The 19,325-nt window shown below is 44.1% G+C and overlaps 1 protein-coding gene and 1 long non-coding RNA gene across 2 annotated transcripts in view; both read left to right on the forward strand.

Moving 5' to 3' along the window:
* The first annotated feature begins 7,021 nt into the window (after positions 1–7,021).
* LOC119409579 lies at positions 7,022–15,818 on the forward strand. The gene is made up of 3 exons (XR_005186797.1): positions 7,022–7,093; positions 15,523–15,625; positions 15,706–15,818. It is a non-coding gene; the product is annotated as an uncharacterized LOC119409579 (long non-coding RNA).
* Positions 15,819–15,964: 146 nt separating this feature from the next.
* LOC119409578 (adhesion G protein-coupled receptor B1) overlaps positions 15,965–19,325 on the forward strand; it is a gene marked incomplete at its 3' end in the record, with an annotated part of 116,123 nt that continues 112,762 nt past the window's right edge. The window contains 2 exon segments of the mRNA XM_037676480.1: positions 15,965–16,014; positions 16,278–16,344.

Raw genomic sequence — 19,325 nt, forward strand, 5'->3', positions numbered from 1 at the left:
TGAATCCGTTTAATTTATGAATATATCACAGCATATGTTCATCTACACCATCCCTACAGCCTGTTCCACAGTCATTTAAGAGCTTTGACAGATCGTCCATGTACACATTAAATAAAAAGGGAGACAGGATGCTACCCTGTCTCACACCATTTGAAAGACAGAAGGGATCTGAAACAGAGTTTCCCCATTTTACATACATGTGCTGATTAGCATACCAAAAAACAAGAATCCTCACCAAACATTTGGGGACACCTCTGTTATACAACTTGTGAAACAACTTTTCATGGTTTACATAATCAAAGGCCTTTGAGGCATCAATAAAACACATAAAAATGGAGGTGTTGTGTCTGTTGTATAGATCTAAAATTTATTTTAAATCAAAAATGCACAAGTCTGTTCCATGTTTACGTTTAAAACCAAACTGATTATAAGAGGTCAGCAAAAATATTTCCAGTTTGTTCAAAACAGCCCTCTCCAGTACCTTAGACAAGGTGCTGGCCAGAGCTATAGGCCTGTAATTATCCTTACTGTTAATTTTACCAGCTTTATCCTTCACAATAGGAACTAAAATGACAGACAATATTTTGTCAGGTGTCCATGAATAAAAAAAAGCCTGTAAAGCATATAGCAAGCAGAGGGTACAGTTTCCTGCTTGCATATTTTAGATGCTCAGCAGATACTCTATCTGACCCACATGCTTTGTTATTATCCAGCTTCATTACAATCTCAAAGACTTCTTGTGGGGACACAACCACATTTTCATTACTATCAATATTTCCAACAATAAATGAATTATTTTAACAGCATTAAAAATATCATGATAATGTTTCTGCCAGCAGCACAGTGGCACAACTGGTAGAGCTGCTGCCTCTCAGCGAGCAGGTCCTTGGTTCAAACCCCGGTCCAGGGACCTTTCTGGGTGGAGTTTGCATGTTCTCTCCGTGCATGCGTGGGTTTTATCCGGGTACTCCGGTTTCCTCCCACAGACCAAAAACATGCATGTTAGACTGATTGGTAACTCTAAATTGTCCCTAGGTGTGAGTGAGAGAGTGAATGGTTGTTTGTCTCGTTTGTCTCTATGTGTCCCTGTGATGGACTTGCGACACGTCCAGCATGTACCCTGCCCCTCGCACAGTGATTGCTGGACATGGGCACCAGCGACCCCCGTGACCCAAAATGGAATAAGCGGATAAAGATAATGGATGGATGGATGGATGTTTCTGCCATAGTTCAGTAATCTGCTTTGCTCCGCTCACACCATCAATATGTGTTGGTTTTCAGAGAAGCTGCTGAAAATTGAGGTTCGCTTGATCTTGACCAATACACATCCTCAGTTCTGGGTTACATTAGTACATGTACTGAAACCGTCTCGACTATCAGAAATGTTAAAAGCTACCCAAACAGAAAACCTTGGCTGAATGCAGAGGTGCGTACCCTGCTGGAAGCCAGGAACACTGCCTTCAGGTCTGGAAACTCAGAGGAGCTGAGTAGGACAAGAAAAGAGCTGGTTGCTGGTATTAAGAGGGCCAAGGCCACATATGCAAAGAGGATCGAGGGTCAATTCATCTCACAAGACCCTCGGAGCATGTGGAGGGGCATTAAGTGCATAACAGATTATAAAGGAAGGAGTGAACAATGCCCCAAAGACCCATCTCTGCCTGATGCCCTCAACAAGTTCTATGCACGCTTTGAAGTCCCGAACAGACCACCCAGCACCACTCACCTCACCACCGGATGAAGAACATCTCAGTGTGACCTCAGCAGAAGTAAGGAGTACTTTCAGGAGGATTAATCCGCAGAAGGCAACTGGCCCAGACAACATCCCCGGAAAAGTGTTGAAGGAATGTGCTGATCAGCTCTGTGAGGTGCTGGCAGACATCTTTAACACCTCACTTACCCTGGAGACAGTTCCCACCTGCCTGAAGACTGCCACCATCATCCCAGTCCCAAAAAGCTGTACAGTGACTGGTCTGAATGACTATCGGCTGGAGCAACAACACCACCAGCCTGATCAAGAAAGCTCATCAGAGACTCTACTTCCTCAGGCGGCTGAGATGAGCTGGTCTGGGAAGCTCAGTCCTCACCTCCTTCTACAGGTGTGCAGTGGAGAGCATCCTGTGCTCCAGCATCAACGTGTGGCATGGAGGCTGCACAGCTGCAGAAAGAAAAGCTTTGCAGAGAGTGGTGAAGGCTGCACAGGAATCTGTTGGAATCAGCCTCCCCACCATCACAGACATCTACACCTCCAGATGCAGGAAGAGGGCCACCTGCATCATGAAGGACCCCACTCACCCAGCACACACACTTTTTGCCCCACTCCCCTCAGGAAGGAGGTTAAGGAGCAATAAGTGTAGAACCACTAGACTGAGGAACAGCTTCTACCCTGAGGCTGTTAGACTCATGAATCTCTAACTAGAATAATCACTGTGAAAAACCATATCATGTTGCTGCTGATCTGTTTCAATGTTGATGTGTTCATGCGTGCACATCTGCTCACAGACTCATGTTCATGTTTGTGCTGATGTTCAATGTTTTATGTTATGAGTGCTTAGTGTATATTTAGTTGATGTTTTTCTTAGTTCATATCTTAGATGTTATTACTGTTTTTCTTATACATTTTATTGTTGGATGTAACTGGGACCTTGTGTACATAATTTCGCTCCACCATATGTACCACATGAGGTGCGAATGACAATAAAGAATCTCTGACTCTGACTCTCAAGAAATTTTTTTATCATTCATTCTTTTAATTTCTTTCCAGAAATCTGTAGGGTAGTTACTTTGTAGTTTTCTTGCCAGTGACTCAGCCCTGAGAGAATTATCATGTCTTTTAATGAACCGTAGGGCATATTTAAAGTTTGAATTTGCTTCCTTCATATTGCTGGTGAAGATTCTCAGTCATCCAGGACATGATGAATTCAAAAAGCGTTCAATACAAAAACAACTGGACTTTATTTGTAACAGAAGACGTTTCGCTCCTCATCCGAGGAGATTTCTCAATTCAAAGAGCAGAGAGTGAGAGATACAGGTTACAAGGCTGAGTGAGATAAGACACACACACACACACATAAGACACACACACACATACACACACACACACACACACACATGATGTTAACCTTTTCTACATTCATCAGCTAATGACTAGAGGTGTGGGGTATATATACATATATTTTTTATATATTTTTATTTTTTTTAAATTTAATATTTTTATAATGCTGGCATGATCAATTAAAAATCATCAAAAATCAAAAGACAATTATTGTTCATGATGTGAGGAATACAACAGGTGGAACTCTGAAGGTGTGAATGTGTAGCACCCAGACTGTTTATGGTGTGCAAACAACAGAAACAAGAATGAGACGGCAGACCAAGACAAACAGCTTCTTCATGTTGAAGGACAGAGTCTAGAAGTAATTTTTCGGCAACAGCATGAATTTAAGGGGAAAAGTTATGTTGAAAAAAGTCCTATTACATATCAGTTGTGTTCATGTTTCCATATACCAAAAGAAACACAGCCAGTAGATGCTACTAGATACCACTACTAACTAGATGACAAAGTGAGCAACATATAAGTTTCCACCTAAATCAGAAAAGGCAGAGGAACTTATATAATACATCAAAAATATTATTTTGTTTTTATTATCCTTCATTTAGCCCAGGGGTGTCAAACTCACTTACAAAAGGGTGCCAAAATTAAAACCTTTTTTCAAACTAAGGGCCAATTTCAGAATCTACATTAACTCGAGTTAGATACTCAACATTTTTTCTTGGTTGCAGGTTCCTCAACAAGAGTTTCATTGGTCTCATTTGACATTCCTTGCTGGCATCATAATCAAAGATTACTGAAAAAATTTAAGTGATTAAAGTATTTTATGCTTAATATATCTTCTTGGGGGCCAGATAAAATGTCAACGAGGGCCACATTTGGCCTTGAGTTTGACACAAGTGATTTAGCCAGTCAAATATCACTGAGATCACAGATCTCACTATTCAATTCAATACAATTCAATTCAATTCAATTCAATTCAATTCAGTTTATTTATAAAGCACCAAATCACAACAAAGTTGTCTCAGGGACTTTACAGGAACATTCACATAAAGGCCAATTAGTAAAGTTCTCTATCTAAGGAATCCAGCAGACAAGTTGAATCTTGGCTTCGTTGCAGTCTCCCATCCTGAAAACCTAAAACCTAGTGTGAACTGCCAATCTACATATATGTGTGTGTGTGTGTGTGTGTGTGTGTGCATATATATAGCTCCATGTGGAAAACTTGGTAAAGAAACTGGAAGTTAAACTGGGTTTCTTTTTCAGAAACAGCTCCTGTCTAACTCTGAATGCTAGGAAACACCTTGTAACTGTGACTTTCCTTCCCTCCATTGATCACGGTGACATTATTTACATGAACGCTCCTACAAGAACCCTGCAGATGTTGGATGCTGTCTATCATGGTGCACTAAGATTCAGAACTGGCTGTGATTATCGTACCCACCACTGCACCCAGTATTCACTGGTTAACTGGACATCATTAACTTCACGCAGACTCTCTCACTGGTACATTTTCATCTTTAAATCACTTCTTGGTCTGCTGCCTTCATACATCTCCTCCTACATGTCTCTGTGTGAGTGCAGCTACAGCGTGCGCTCTCAGGACATTATTACCTGCAGTGTTCCCTCAATGAGGACTGAACTAGGCAAAAGGGCCTTCTCCTACTCTGCTCCTGTTTCCTGGAATATCTTACAAAAAGATCTGAAGTTCTTGACCTCTCTAAGGGGCTGTTTACACGGCGCGTATTCTGAGTGCATCCACAGCTTTCTCTCTGAGGTTCTGCTGATCATTTACACGACACCAGTGCCCCCCCCCCCCCCACTCCGTGCCCCGGAGGTTTTTGAACCCACCTTCCAGAGTGGAGGTTTTTCACTGACCCCCCGCTGATAATGTAAACATCTCCCGCTGAGGCTTTGTGTTAAACCACATGCGCACACGCACGTGCGGACAGATGCTATATTTCTATCAACATGGCGGCAGACACACTGCTTTCTGAACTAAGACTGATGGAATATATTTTAATCTCGTAGTTAATCTACATCAGATTCCTGGTGCTGTGACCAACATGTGTTGGAAGAGACAGTCTGATCCAGTTCTAATGTCGCGGTTTATAGAATGAGGAACGCGCACACGTCGCGCTGCAGTAGAACATAAATGTGCTAAATAATAACAGTTTAATAATAATAAACAGTATTTATGTTAGTGTGTGAGAGATAATGAAGCTCTGAGCTAAATGAAGCTATCTGGACATTATGTAATTCAAATTTAAAATGATACTAAACATATAGCGTGAACACTAAAGTTGAAAATGAAGACATCAGGTTTAATTTTTATTTTATTTATTTATTCAACACCACAAACTGTACGTCACACAAACACTGATAATTAAACTGATACACTATTAAAAACAAGTTAACTGTAAACTACGTTAATGAACAACTGGACTCTTGTTTTCATCCTGGATGTCCCACGTTGTTCATCTGGCTCGTTCAGGCTGTCACTCCTTTGATTAATGCAGATTAAAATATTAAATGGATTGAATAAAAGAACTGAGGGGAATTTTAAATAAATAGTTCATCCAACATCTCTCTCTTCGACGTCCACCTGCACTGCACCTGGGCCGAGCCTCGTTCAGAACCGGTCCGCCTGGTGGGAGGACAGCTTCAGGAAAAATAAAAATAAAAACTCAGCTGGTTGTTGTGTGATCGAAGTAAACACAAGCTAACATTATTAAGAACATTTGATTTACCAGCTGTAAATCAGCTACTGATTATCACGGAGTAAAGTCCGACATCGTCGACTCGGTTCTGGTCCACTCAGCAACCGGTGTGGAGCTGTTAGATGAAGCAGTCCAGCTTGGCATCAAATCTGTCGATTCATACAAAATCCAGCTTTAACTTGTTATTAAGTTGTTGTTAGCTGAGCTTTTAGCCCAGAGGAAAGGAGCGTGCCGAGGCAGCACGCTTGCGCATTAGGTAAAGGTACAAAATTCACAGCGCCATCTAATGACCCGGCATGGTAACTACAGCAGATTCGGGAGGGCGGGGGAGATTCCTGCGGATGCATGTAAACACAAAATCCGACCGTGTCAACGCAACTCTTTTCCTCTAATTAACATACAAAAAAAAACACGTTTCCCCACATCGTGTCCGTGTAAATAGGGCCTCAGTGGCTTCAAAAATCTGTTAAGTTCCTGGCAAAAACCAATGCAGACATGTTCCTGGTTTTAGTTTTCCATCACTTTACAATATACCTGTAGCTGTTTTTGTTTATTTATTTTAATACCATTTTCTTTCATTTGTTCTTCTCAGTTTATGTGCTTTCTTTTATGATTGTCTACTGTTGTCATCTTTCTTTGTTGAAATCAGATCTCTCTTGTAAATGAGTTCTCGAGGCTCAATGAGATTAACCTGTATAAATAAAGTTTGAATGAATGAATGAATCTTCAGTCAGACCAGAAAATGTTGCTAGTTTGGTCACTAGTGGGTTTTTTTTTTTTATTCTTTCAAACTTGCTGCTGAAGGGAGTATGAAACTTCTTAAGTATAGCAACAAAGTTGCTTATTTGGCAACACTGTCAACCAGCTGAGTGACAACTCACAGTAACAAGTGTGGAAGAGGGAACATTGTTTCATATTTCATATGACTAGAGGGGAAAAAAAGCACTTTCTAGCATTAAAAGACATTTAAAGAATGCCAGGTTAGTTTAGTAGTTTTGACACCGTAGCAACTTAATGGCATGGTGCATTTTGAAACTGCCTAGCCTAATCTAGAGTTTATAGTTATTATTATGGATTATTTTAATACTTTGCTTATTGCATGATTTAGATTTTAGTTTAATGTCTAAATTGAAGAAAACACAAGCTCCTTTTTATCACTGATCAACGGGTTAATAATAATTGCATCATAATATTGTGTCTATGTTCTGCTTGTGTTTCAGAACATGGATAAGCTGCAGCTCCCGTCTGTGACGCTCATCGTGGGTTGTGGAGTGTCCTCTCTGACGTTGCTGTTACTCATCATCATCTATGTGTCTGTGTGGAGGTAAGATATGGTTATTTCCTCTAAGAGCTCATGTTTCTGGCCTTGTCAAGCATATAGCATCCTTCTATTTACCTACTTATTTTTTGGGTCACGAGGGGTTGCTGGTCCAGCAGTCACTGTGCGAGCTGCGGGGTGCAGGTCTTCAGTCCATCACAGGGACACATAGAGACAAATGAGACAAGCAATCATTCACTGTCTCTCTCTCACCTAGGGACAATTTAGAGTTACCAATCAGCCTAACATGCATGTTTTTGGTCTGTGGGAGGAAACCAGAGGACCCGAAGAAAACCAACGCACGCACGGAGAGAACATGCAAGCTCCAAGCAGAAAGGCCCCCGGCTGGGGATTTGGACTGACGACCCGCTCGCTGAGAGGCAACAGCTCTACCACAACCACTGTACCACCTCTGTAATAAATATTCCAAGTAAAAATGTTAACGTATGTTTTATTATTGATGATTTTTTCTCCCTTCTATGCCAATGAAAAATGTTTAAACATATCTGCTTGTGGCAGGTTTTATTTTCTCATGTTTGTGTATTGTTTATTTGTGTGTAATGTTTTATGAAAGAATAATTTGAAAATAACACCTGTTTGTGACCATTTTTTAAAATTAATCAGTAAAAAGTAGACAAAAACTGACATATATTTGGTGTCTTGCATTGCATTGAAGCAAATATATAGACTCAAAATGTATTTTCTTTCAATTTTGTAGCATTGTTGTGAACTTAATTGTATCATGAAAATTGCATAATTGAGTTGGGTCTTATAAATGTAATAGCAATGATTGTATCAGCAGGTGCATTCTGTGGCTGTGAAAAGTAAGATATTCTGTTTCCAAATGGGGCATCACGGTGGCACAGTTGGTAGAGCTGCTTCCTCTCAGCAAGCAGGTCGCCTGTACAAATCCCGGCCGGGAGCCTGTGATGGACTGGAGACCTGTCCAGGTGTCCCTGTGATGGACTGGAGACCTGTCCATAGTGTCCCTGTGATGGAAGTGAGACGATTGCAATGTTCCCTCTAATTTTTCATGTGTCTGGGAAAACACACAAGCTCCCTGAGCACACTGAGGACCACTGTGACCAACATCAGTGGTCACACACCAGTATCACATCTGTTCAAAATCTGGGATCATAGCAAGTTACATGGCTTGTTTAAAAAATTCAAATTACAGCAGTAATTTCCATTAGTTTACTTTTAATATAAGTGATCTGGCCCATTTCAAATGAAAAAGACAATAATCTTGTTGTTCACAAGATGAGTAGTATCTTATATGTGGGAGGCCTACTTTGGTCTGGGCGAGGGTCCAGTTGTACTGTGGGTGAGGGTCCTGCTTCTGGAAGATGTTTAGCAACACGGTGGCCATTGGTGTCAGAAGCATGTTTGTAATGTGTGTATGTGTGTGTGTGTGTGTGTGTGTACACACTGGTGGGAGGTCTCTGGGTCCAGAGCCAAAAGTAGACAGCTCTTCTTGTGTGAACAGAGCATGCTCCGCTTCTCTCACGCATCCTAGTTACAGTCTAAGAAACACAGGGATGCCTAAGTTAAGTTTTACGGCGCAGGAAAAATCACTAACCAATATGAAACAATAATAATAATAATCACTCCTTCTTACCAATGGCCTAGCATAAAGCAATATGATCATCATCCATCATGTTTATTAGTAGCTTGAAATATCTAATTAAAACTCCAGTAGTGCGCTAGGTCTACTGTAACCTTACCCAGTTGTAGGGTCAAGAGACAAACGTAGCATTAACACAGTATGGACAATATTCAGAAATTGTATCTATAAGAACATTATCAAATATTTTATGTGAATAGTAAGATCGCTCAACCCACGAGGAAATGTAACCCAGGGTGAGCTAACCTTGGACAAACAAACAAACAAAGATAGCTGTAATGTGGAGGTAGTTGAGCTCACGGCGTTACCTGAGGCATTAAGTGAGGCATTCATGCCTTTTTGTCCAGCATTAAGACAAAGAAGACAGAAAAAAAATCTAAGCTACTAATAACAAAATAATTACTGCAGTGGATGTTTTCATGCTGCAGATCAGCACAGGGCAATAACTCAGTGAAATTCAGTATGTAAGAGTAAATTTTACATTACGCAACCCCTGTTGATGTTTTTCTTAGTTCATGTCAGATCCTATTACTGTTTTTCTTTTACATTTTGCATTTTTTTGTTGGATGTAACTGGCACCCTGAGTACGCAATCTCGTTCCACCACATTTACCACATGTGGTGCAAATGACAATAAAGAAACTCTGACTTTATGAACTCTACTCCTCCCTGGGCTGCCACCTTACCGTGGTGGAGGGGCTTGAGTGTCCCAACAATTCTAGGAGCTATGCTGTCAGGGGCTTCATGCCCCTAGTAGGGTCACCCAAGGCAGACAGGTCCTAGGTGAGGGACCAGACAAAGTGCAGCACAACCACCCCATGATGAGAAAAATAAATTGACTTGATGTTCCCTCGCCCGGACGTGGGTCACTGGGGCCCCACTCTGGAGCCAGGCCTAGAGGTGGGGGACACGGGCGAGTGCCTGGTGGCCGGGCTTTTACCCATGGAGCTCGGCCAGGCACAGCCCGAAGAGGAGACGTGGGTCCCCCTTCCCATGGGCTCACCACCTGTGGGAGGTGCCAAAGGGGTTGGGTACAATGTGGGATGGGTGGTGGCCGAGGGCGGGGAACCTGACGGTCTGATCCTCGGCTACAGAAGCTGGCTATTGGGACGTGGAATGTCACTTCACTGGTGGCAAGGAGCCTGAGCTGGTGTGTGAGGTTGAGAGGTTCCGGCTAGAAATAGTCGGCGGCTGTGGCTGAGTTGTTAGAGCAGTCGTCCTCCAATGCGAGAGTTGGGGGTTCGAATCCACCAGCAATCACATGTCAAAGTGTCCCTGGGCAAAACACTGAACCCCTCATAGCCTCTGATGTGTGTCCCATCAGTGTATGAATGTGAACTAAAGCACTGATTAGTCTCTTTAGAATGATTTGTTCAATTATCTTTGTAGAGATCTAGTAGAGTGCTGTATGAATGGGTAAATGAGGCACAGATTGTAGTGTAAAGCACTTTGAGTATCTTGAAATAAGATAGAAAGGCGCTATATAAGTACAGTCCATATACCGTTTCACCGTTACGCATGGCTCTGACTCTGGAACCAGTTTCCTTGATAGGGTTGGACACTCTTCCACTCTGGAGTTGCCCCTGGTGAGAGGCGCCAAGCAAGAGTGGGCATACTTATTGCCCCCCATCTTGGTGCCTGTTTGTTGGAGTTCACCCCAGTGAATGAGAGAGTGGCCTCCCTCCGCCTACATGTCGGAGGATGGGTTCTGGCTGTTGTTTGTGCTTATGCACCAAACGGCAGTTCAGATTATCCACCCTTTTTGGAGTCCTTGGAGGGGGTAATGGAAAGTGCACCTCCTGGGGACTCCCTTGTTCTACTGGGGGACTTCAATGCTCATGTGGGCAATGACACTGAGACCTGGAGGGGTGTGGCTGGGAGGAAAGCCCCCCCCTGATCTGAACCCGAGTGGTGTTCTGTTGTTGGACTTCTGTGCTCGTCATGGATTGTCCATAACGAACACCATGTTCAAGCACAAGGGTGTCCATATGTGCTCTTGGCACTAGGACACCCTAGGCCACAGTTCGATGATCGACTTTGTCGTCATCTCATCTGATCTGCGGCCACATGTCTTGGACACTTGGGTGAAGAGAGGGGCGGAGCTATCCACTGATCACTACCTGGTGGTGAATTGGCTCCGATGGTGGTGGAGGATGCCGGTCAGACCTGGCAGGCCCAAACGTATTGTGAGGGTTTTCTGGGAACATCTGACAGAGTCTCCTGTGAGACGGAGCTTTAACTTCCACCTCCGGGAGAACTTTGAACATGTTCAGGGGGAGGTGGGGGACATTGAGTCCGAGTGGGCCATGTTCCGTGCCTCTATTGTCGAGGCGGCTTACGGCCATAGAGAATGACTTGCGCATGGCTTCGAGGCGATTCTGGTCCACCATCCGGCGTCTCAGGGGGGGAAAGCGGTATACCACCAACACTGTTTATAGTACCGATACCATACCATACAATTTTATTTATAGAGCACTTAAAATAGCTACGAGGCCAACCAAAGTGCTGTACAGACAGAACAACAGACAACACACGAAGTAATGTACAAAATGAAGTAAATCAAAAATATTGACATAAAATCAATGCAGATAATAAATATGACGACAAACCAATGTGGAGCGTACAGGTTCAAAACATAGATCCTCTGGTAGCAGGGGTGGAGTGCTGCCGACGTCAACTCGGGATGTCGTGGGCAGAATACTTTTAAGACCTCCTCAATCCCACTGGCACATCTTCCACTGAGGAAGCAGAGTCTGGGGACTCTGGGTCGGGCCCTCCAATCTCTGGTGCTAAGGTCACCGAGGTGGTTAGAAAGCTTCTCAGTGGCAGGGTCCCAGGAGTGGATGAGATTTGCCCGGAGTTCCTTAAGACTCTGGATGTTGTAGGGTTATGTTGGCTTACACGACTCTGCAATATTGCGTGGACATCGGGGGAAGTTCCCCTGGATTGGCAGACTGGGGTGGTGGTCCCCCTATTCAAAAAGGGGGGACCGTAGAGTGTGTTCCAACAACAGGGGAATCACGCTCTTAAGCCTCCCTGGTAAGGTCTATTCGGGGGTTCTGGAGAGGAGGGTCTATCGGATAGTCGAACCTCGGATTCAGGAGGAACAGTGCGGTTTTCGTCCTGGCCGTGGAACACTGGACCAGCTCTACACTCTCAGCAGGGTCCTGGAGGGTGCGTGGGAGTTTGCCCAACCAGTCTACATGTGCTTTGTGGACTTGGAAAAGGTGTTCGACCGCGTCCCTCGGGGGGCTCTGTGGGGGGTACTCTGGGAGTATGGGGTACCGGGCCCTTTGATACGGGCTGTTAGGTCCCTGTATGACCGGTGTCAGAGCCTGGTCCGCATCGCCGGCAGTAAGTTGGGCTTGTTCCCAGTGAGAGTTGGACTCCGCCAAGGTTGCCGTTTGTCACCGATTTTGTTCATAACTTTTATGGACAGAATTTCTAGGCGCAGCCAAGGTGTTGAGGGGATCCGTTTTGGTGGCCTTAGGATTGCGTCTCTGCTTTTTGCAGATGATGTGGTCTTATTGGCTTCATCAGATCGTGATCTACAGCTTTCGCTGGAGCGGTTCGCAGCCGAATGCGATGCGGCCGGGATGAAGATCAGTTCCTCCAAATCCGAGGCCATGGTCTTGAGCCGGAAAAGGGTAGAGTGCCCTCTCTGGGTCAGGGAGGAGGTCCTTTCCCAAGTGGAGGAGTTCAAGTATCTTGGGGTCTTGTTCACGAATGAGGGAAAAACGGAGCGTGAGATCGATAGGCGGATATGTGCAGTGTCTGCAGTGAAGCGGACGCTGTACAGGTCTGTCGTGGTGAAGAGAGAGCTGAGTCAAAAGGCGAAGCTCTCAATTTACCGATCGATCTACGTTCCCACCCTCATCTATGGTCACGAGCTTTGGGTTGTGACTGAAAGAATGAGATCTCGGATACAAGCGGCCAAAATGAGTTTTCTCCGCAGGGTGTCTGGGCTCTCCCTTAGAGACAGGGCGAGAAGCTCGATCATCTGGGAGGGACTCGGAGTAGAGCCGTTGCTTCTCCACGTCGAGAGGAGCCAGTTGAGGTGGCTTGGGCATCTGTTTAGGATGCCTTCTGGACGCCTCCCTGGTGAGGTGTTCCGGACACGTCCCACCGGAAAGAGGCCCAGAGGAAGACCCAGGACACGCTGGAGGGACTATGTTTCTCGGCTGGCCTGGGAACGCCTCGGGATTCCCCCGGAAGAGCTGGCCCACGTGGCTGGGGAGAGGGAAGTCTGGGCCTCCCTACTTAGGCTGCTACCCCCGCGACCCGACCCCGGATAAGCGGAAGAAAATGGATGGATGGATGGATGGATGTTCGCCTACAACCGATAAATCAGCCCCGATTTCTTTAATTTTGTGAGATCGGAGATCAGCCAATACTTGAGAAACCAGTTTTACAGATTTTTTTGTAGTTTTAACATCAATTGTCTAAACTTCATTTATATTTCAGAGCACTTCCTCATGGCCAGTTAAAACAAGTTGTATTGTTGGGAACTGCCATGAAAATGCATGGCAGGCACCTATTATTCTACACCTCAGAAGTGTGTCTACATTTCTATCTCCGTTAATGCGACCCTGCGACTCTTCTTTCAACTTTAATGCGACCCGAACCACAACGTGTACCCCACAAATGTTATATCAAAACAACCGGCTCGGCCCTGTTATGGGTCCTATTACTTTTATTGGTAATCAGAGTTACCATGGTGACATATTTTGCTAACAAAGACAACTATATTCTTCATAGGAAATGACTGAGAGAACACTCCTCACAATAACTGCTGCTGTCAAGTCACATGACAGAGTGAACAAACAGGTTCCTGATGAAAACAGAACCTAACTGCTGGATTTGTTTGAAACTCACAGAAAGTAATCATCAGATCAATGTCTAGAACTGATTAAGTTTTGGAGCCATTTTGATCCAAGATGGCTGCCACGGCTACCTCAGCAAACACAAAATTGACTATAACTCAGCCATTTTTTGAGCTATTCAGATTAAATTTTGTATAATGGTAGCTGAGAGCGAACCACAAAACCTTTTACTATCAAATCAAGAATTTAAATCGGCAGCAGCCTGGCAGTCCCCATCAAAGTTTCTCCAGGAACTTTCTAGTTTCTAGGATATTGTTCAAGGGTATGTTTTTTAATAAAACAAGATTGGAAAATTGAAGGTGCATTTTGACTTATAACACCTGACAGGGTTGCTTATAAAGCAAAATTGGTATCGGCCAAAATTGGAATCGGCAGGTCAGGCTTTTTAGAGATCAGTTATTGGTGATTGGCCAGAAAAGTGCAATCGGTGCACCCTTAAAAAAATTTTTAAGACTATTTATCTGACAAGCAGACTGCTTTGAATTTAACTCCATCACAGAACTCTCATCTTGAACAAGCATGAAGGCGACAGTGGAAAGGAAAAACTCCCTCACAATGAAGAAACCTTTAGCAGAACCAGGATCAGGACAAGCGGCCATCTGCTTCAACTGGCTGAGTTTGATAGGAACAGATACACAACGGCAGGTCAAGAATCACGTTAAGATAGAAATAGTATAAAATGAAAATGATTAAATTTTAGCAAATCATTTAAGGAAACGAAGTCAATTTGTCCTTTAGTAGTCTAAGCCTATAGCAGCATAACAAGCCAACCCTAATGATAAAATTGATCAAAAAGGAAAGTATTAAACCCTGTCTAAAAATGTTAAGTCAGGTCCTCTGGACGGGTTCACAAAACAGAACAACAAAAACAAATTGTAGAAACGTTCCGTCTTTCATACGAAAGACTTCTTCATACGGAATAATTTTTTTGGGATGAAAAACGAAAAAGTTCTATAATTTTTTTGTTTCTCGATTTTTGAACCTGTCCAGAGGACCTGGCTTAATTTATTTAGATTTTTCTACCTGGATTATTGAGCATGCATCAAGATATCTTAAGTCCAGTCTTAAAAGTGCACAATGTGTCAGTCTTACAGACAGAAACTGGAAGTTGGTTCACAAGAGAGGAGACTGATAACTGAACCTCCCATTCTGCTTTTGGAAACTTTAGGAACCACAAGTAAGCCTTAAGTCTGAGAGCGAAGTGCTCTGTTGGGAAAATCTGGAACAATAAAATGTTGAATATAAGATGGAGCTAGGTTGTTGAGAGCTTTGTAGGTTAGAAGTAAGATTTTGAATTAAATTCTGGATTTGACAGGGAGCCAGTGGAGAGAATCTAAAACTGGAGAGATATGATCTCTCCCAGTAACTCCAGTTAAGAATCTGGCAGCAGCATTTTGGATCAACAGAAGACGTTTTAAAGAAGTATTTGGACACCCAGATAATAAACCATTGCAATAGTCCAGTCTAGACGTGACAAATGCATGGACCAGTTTTTCAGTTGAAAGCTGACATACAGAAAGTTGAACGGGTCAGTGGTTAACCGGGGGCTTAGTTTTAGAGAAAATGATTTTACTTACTTACTGCCTGACTGACTGAATGACTGTATGACTGTATGACTGTATGACTGTATGACATGTATACTTACTGTGTATACATGTCATACAGTCATACATATATTTAAAAAAAAATAAGCATTCAGATGGAAAACTGTGAAAACTTGACTCCATACATGAGAAATTAGAGAGAAAACATGAAGTCCTTTAGTGAGAGACATTCCAGGTGAAAGAAGGCACATGACAGAAATGGTGATAAAATAAAACAAAGACAGGGATGTATGATTCAGTGATCATCAGCATCATGATCCATGGCATGTAGACATTAAATCAGAAGCTATCATCCTGGTTGTAAGATGTTTTTTTCTTCCTACAGGTACATTAGATCAGAGCGCTCTGTGATCCTCATTAACTTCTGCCTCTCCATCATCTCCTCTAATGCCCTTATTCTCATTGGACAGACTCAGACAAGGAATAAGGTGAGCACCAATCAGAAGCTTTCTCACTGAACTCCAGTTGGCAGTGTATGTGTTCAACCTGCCATTCTTTGTTGTTCCAGATCTTATGCACCCTGATTGCAGCTTTCCTTCATTTCTTCTTCCTGTCTTCGTTCTGCTGGGTTCTGACCGAGGCGTGGCAGTCGTACATGGCAGTGACGGGTCGCCTTAGGAATCGTATTATCCGCAAGCGTTTCCTGTGTCTCGGCTGGGGTGGGAACTTTCACCGTCGTCTGTTTTCTTTGCTTTCCTACTTTGTGTGTGCATTTACACTCTTATTAATTTATGTATTCTCTTCAAGGTCTCCCGGCTCTTGTTGTTGCAGTTTCAGTGGGATTCACTAAAGCAAAAGGCTATGGAACACCAAGCTAGTAAGCATGTTTTCCAATGGGTTCATGATTGTGAGCATCCTCTTTGTTATTGCTTGGTGATTTAACAAGCAAAGATTTATGTCTATGCATCAACTTTTCTCTTTGTGTGCTCCATGTGTATTTTACTGTCCTGATTCTTCTCATGCACACACTTTATCCTTGTTGTATTTCTGATGTTTGAGATGTTCAGTGTTCCTTCCTCAACTAGAATTCTTCTGATCAACTCTGTTGTCAATCTGTATCCTCTTACTTGTCCCTTGAAGCTGCTGGCTCTCTTTGGAAGGAGGGCTTCTCTATGCCTTTGTGGGACCTGCTGCAGCTGTAGTATTGGTATTTTTTAAACCTTTTTAAGTCTGTTTGGTGACCGTCAGAGCTTCTGCACTAAAGCCAAATTCACCTCCAGCATCATGTAGCAGTGACCTCTGAACACACTAACGTTAGTCTGCATGTGTCCATCCATGTGATTGTGATTTTGTTCTAAAAGTGTTTCCACTGAAGAAAAACACATTTGTGTCAAATTTTGAAACTTGGGAAATAACTCTAAATGATTATACAATTGAAATAAGAGCTCAGACAAAGTTGCATTAGTGCGATGAATTAATTTGAATGGGCTTCTTGATAATTACAGAAATGTGCAGAAGATACAGTATAAAGATAATGTAAAAATATGAAGTAAGAAATGTAAAAAAAAAAAAAAAAATAGCACAAATAAATAAATAAATGTCTGAAAATTATGTCCAAAGAGCTCCCGAAGACCTGGATAGCTGTTTGCTAAGATCAGTTTAAAAGTTCATCAAAAGTCTAAGTTATTTTTAAAAACCAACAATAAATACAGGAATAGTAGATGAAGACTTATGAAAAACTGTGTAACTACCATACCTTCTGGTCTATAAGCTGCTAATTTTTTCACAGGCTTTGAACCCCATGGCTTATACAATGCTGTGGCTAATTTACAGATTTTTTTTTTTTTGGGGGGGGGATGGGTTATCGAGCTTCCTAACGCCAAAAACATTTAGCTTCATCACACCCGGGCGCTCATTACACGTCTTTCTTGGGGGTGGGTCCTCGTGACTTTATTTTACTGTTTAACACACACAGACAGAGTGTGTGTCCGTGGAGTACATGTTCCATGCTGGGGGATTCCCGCCCCTCCCATTCTGTCTTCCCCTCCCCATTTCATTTGTTAACTGTGACCTATTCGGTAAATGCATTGGTCAGATTTTGTTAAACCTTTTTTTATTCAGGTAGTCTCATCAATGCATGTCTCTCTTGGTGGCCGAGTCCTCGTGATTCAATGAGACTACTTTATTGGTTCATTGTGGTTGACTGCTGGTCACATGGCATCAGGGAGGGATTGGGGGGGGGGGGGGTGGCTGAGTGGTCAGAGCAGTCTTCCTCCAATGCCAGAGTTGGGGGTTCAACTGGCAGTCACTTGCCAAAGTATCCTTCGGCAAGACACTGAATCCCTCATTGTCTTCGGTGTGTGTCCCATCGGCGTATGAATGTGATCTAAAGCTCTGATTATCTTTGTAGAAATAGAGTGCTGTATGAATGGGTAAATGAGGGCACAGATTGTAGCATAAAGCGCTTTGAGTATCTTGATAAGATAAAAAGGAACTATATAAGCACAGTGCATAATGGGTAATTTTTTGTTCATTGTTAATCATTTCAATTAGCTGTTTAGCATTGTTCTTTTAGTGATTAGTCTGTTCTTGTTAGCATAGTTTATGTGTTCATTATGTGTTAGTTTGTGTTAGGACATTCAGTAGAGTAACCATGAGTGAGGCAGGTAGTTGTCATGAAGACCTGTGGGGTTCACTCAGTGTGTGTTGAACAGTAAAATAAAGTCTATAAAATGCTGTCTGGTGGTTGAATCTTGATCTACAACAAGAGCTGTGCATCTCAGTAGCTGTGTGCTGCCACTGTAAGCTTTTGTCCTGTCTCTGTTTGTTTCCTCATGTTTCCTGTTCAGCTCTGTGTTTTTCCTCCTTGTGTTCAGCCCCTGTCTCACCTGTGTGTCATGTTAATCACTGCAGGTGTCTGTCGTTGTCCCAATCAGTGTCTGTGTATTCAGTTTCTCTGCGTCTTGTCTTTATCTCGGAATTGTCCTCTTATGGTGTTGTGTTCAGCCTTCCTTTCCGTCCAGTCAGTTCTGTGAGTAGCTGCCCTGCCAGCATTTTGATTTTGTTTTTGTGCGAATAAATATTTGTATGCTTCCTCGAGCGTCCTTGTCATCCTCCCGCACGTGGGTTCAACACTCCTGACAGATGAACATGATAGAATTCCGAGACCAAACTGAACCCAGTGGGAGGATGATTACCCTGCTCAAATTTTTGGCCCATGAGGCGGATAAGACTGCCCAGAGAGACAAAGAAAGGGAGGAGAGGAAGAATCCGTTTTGGAGAACTCATCTGGCCATCAAGCCTGGGTCCTCAGCCTCTCAGTCTCTCCGTCCCTCTCCGCCTCATCCCGCTGCTGCACACTGCTGCCCACCCCGCTGCCCACCCCCTCCTCCTCGTTCTCCTCCTGGCTGTCCTGGACAATCTTCTGAGAGAGGGGGGCAAACTGCTGGTCCTCCCCGAATCCAGTGCAGGGAGGAGAGAGCTTCGCAGGTGAGGGGGAAGCCCAGCCCTTGGTTGCCGGTTGAACGGCGGAAGATTTCGCTGGGGGGGGGGGGGGGGGGCCCCCGCGCCGGGGGGGGGGTCGCCCCCCCCCGCGGGCGCGGGGTGGGGGGGGGGGGGGGGGGGGGGGGGGGGGGGGGGTACCCGTGCCCACGAGAGGAGCTGTCCAGCTCTCGCTCGCTGGAGGAGCGAGGGGGGAGTTCGCTGGGGGAGAGGAACCCATGCCCCCACCTGCCGGAGGAGCAGTCCAGCTCTCCTTCGCTGGAGGAGCTGGAACGGTGGCTGGCTTCTATAGTGGCAACATATCTGGATCCTTTTCTGCCCTGCTGCAAGGAGACCCAGTTGGACGCTCCTCACTCCAGTCCTCCAGAGGGGTTCACGGCTCCATCTCCTGCGGCAGTCCTGGTCCCACCACCTGCTACAGTTTCAGCCCCATCACTTGCTGTAGTTCTGGCTGCTACAACTGCTGCAGCCCTGACCCCATCTCATCCTGCTGCAGCTCTGGTTCCTGTCCCTGACTCCCCAGCAGCAGCTTCGGACCTAGTCCCTGACTCCCTAGCAGCAGCTCTGAACCCATCTCCTGATGCAGCTCTGGTCTCTGGTCTTCCTGCTGCAGCCCCATCTCCACCACCTGCTACTGCAGCCCCGTCTCCACCACCTGCTGCTGCAGCCCCATCTCCACCACCTGCT

Source organism: Nematolebias whitei, chromosome 5, assembly GCF_014905685.2.
Source record: "Nematolebias whitei isolate Nwh7 chromosome 5, NemWhi1, whole genome shotgun sequence".
Lineage (NCBI taxonomy): Eukaryota > Metazoa > Chordata > Actinopteri > Cyprinodontiformes > Rivulidae > Nematolebias > Nematolebias whitei.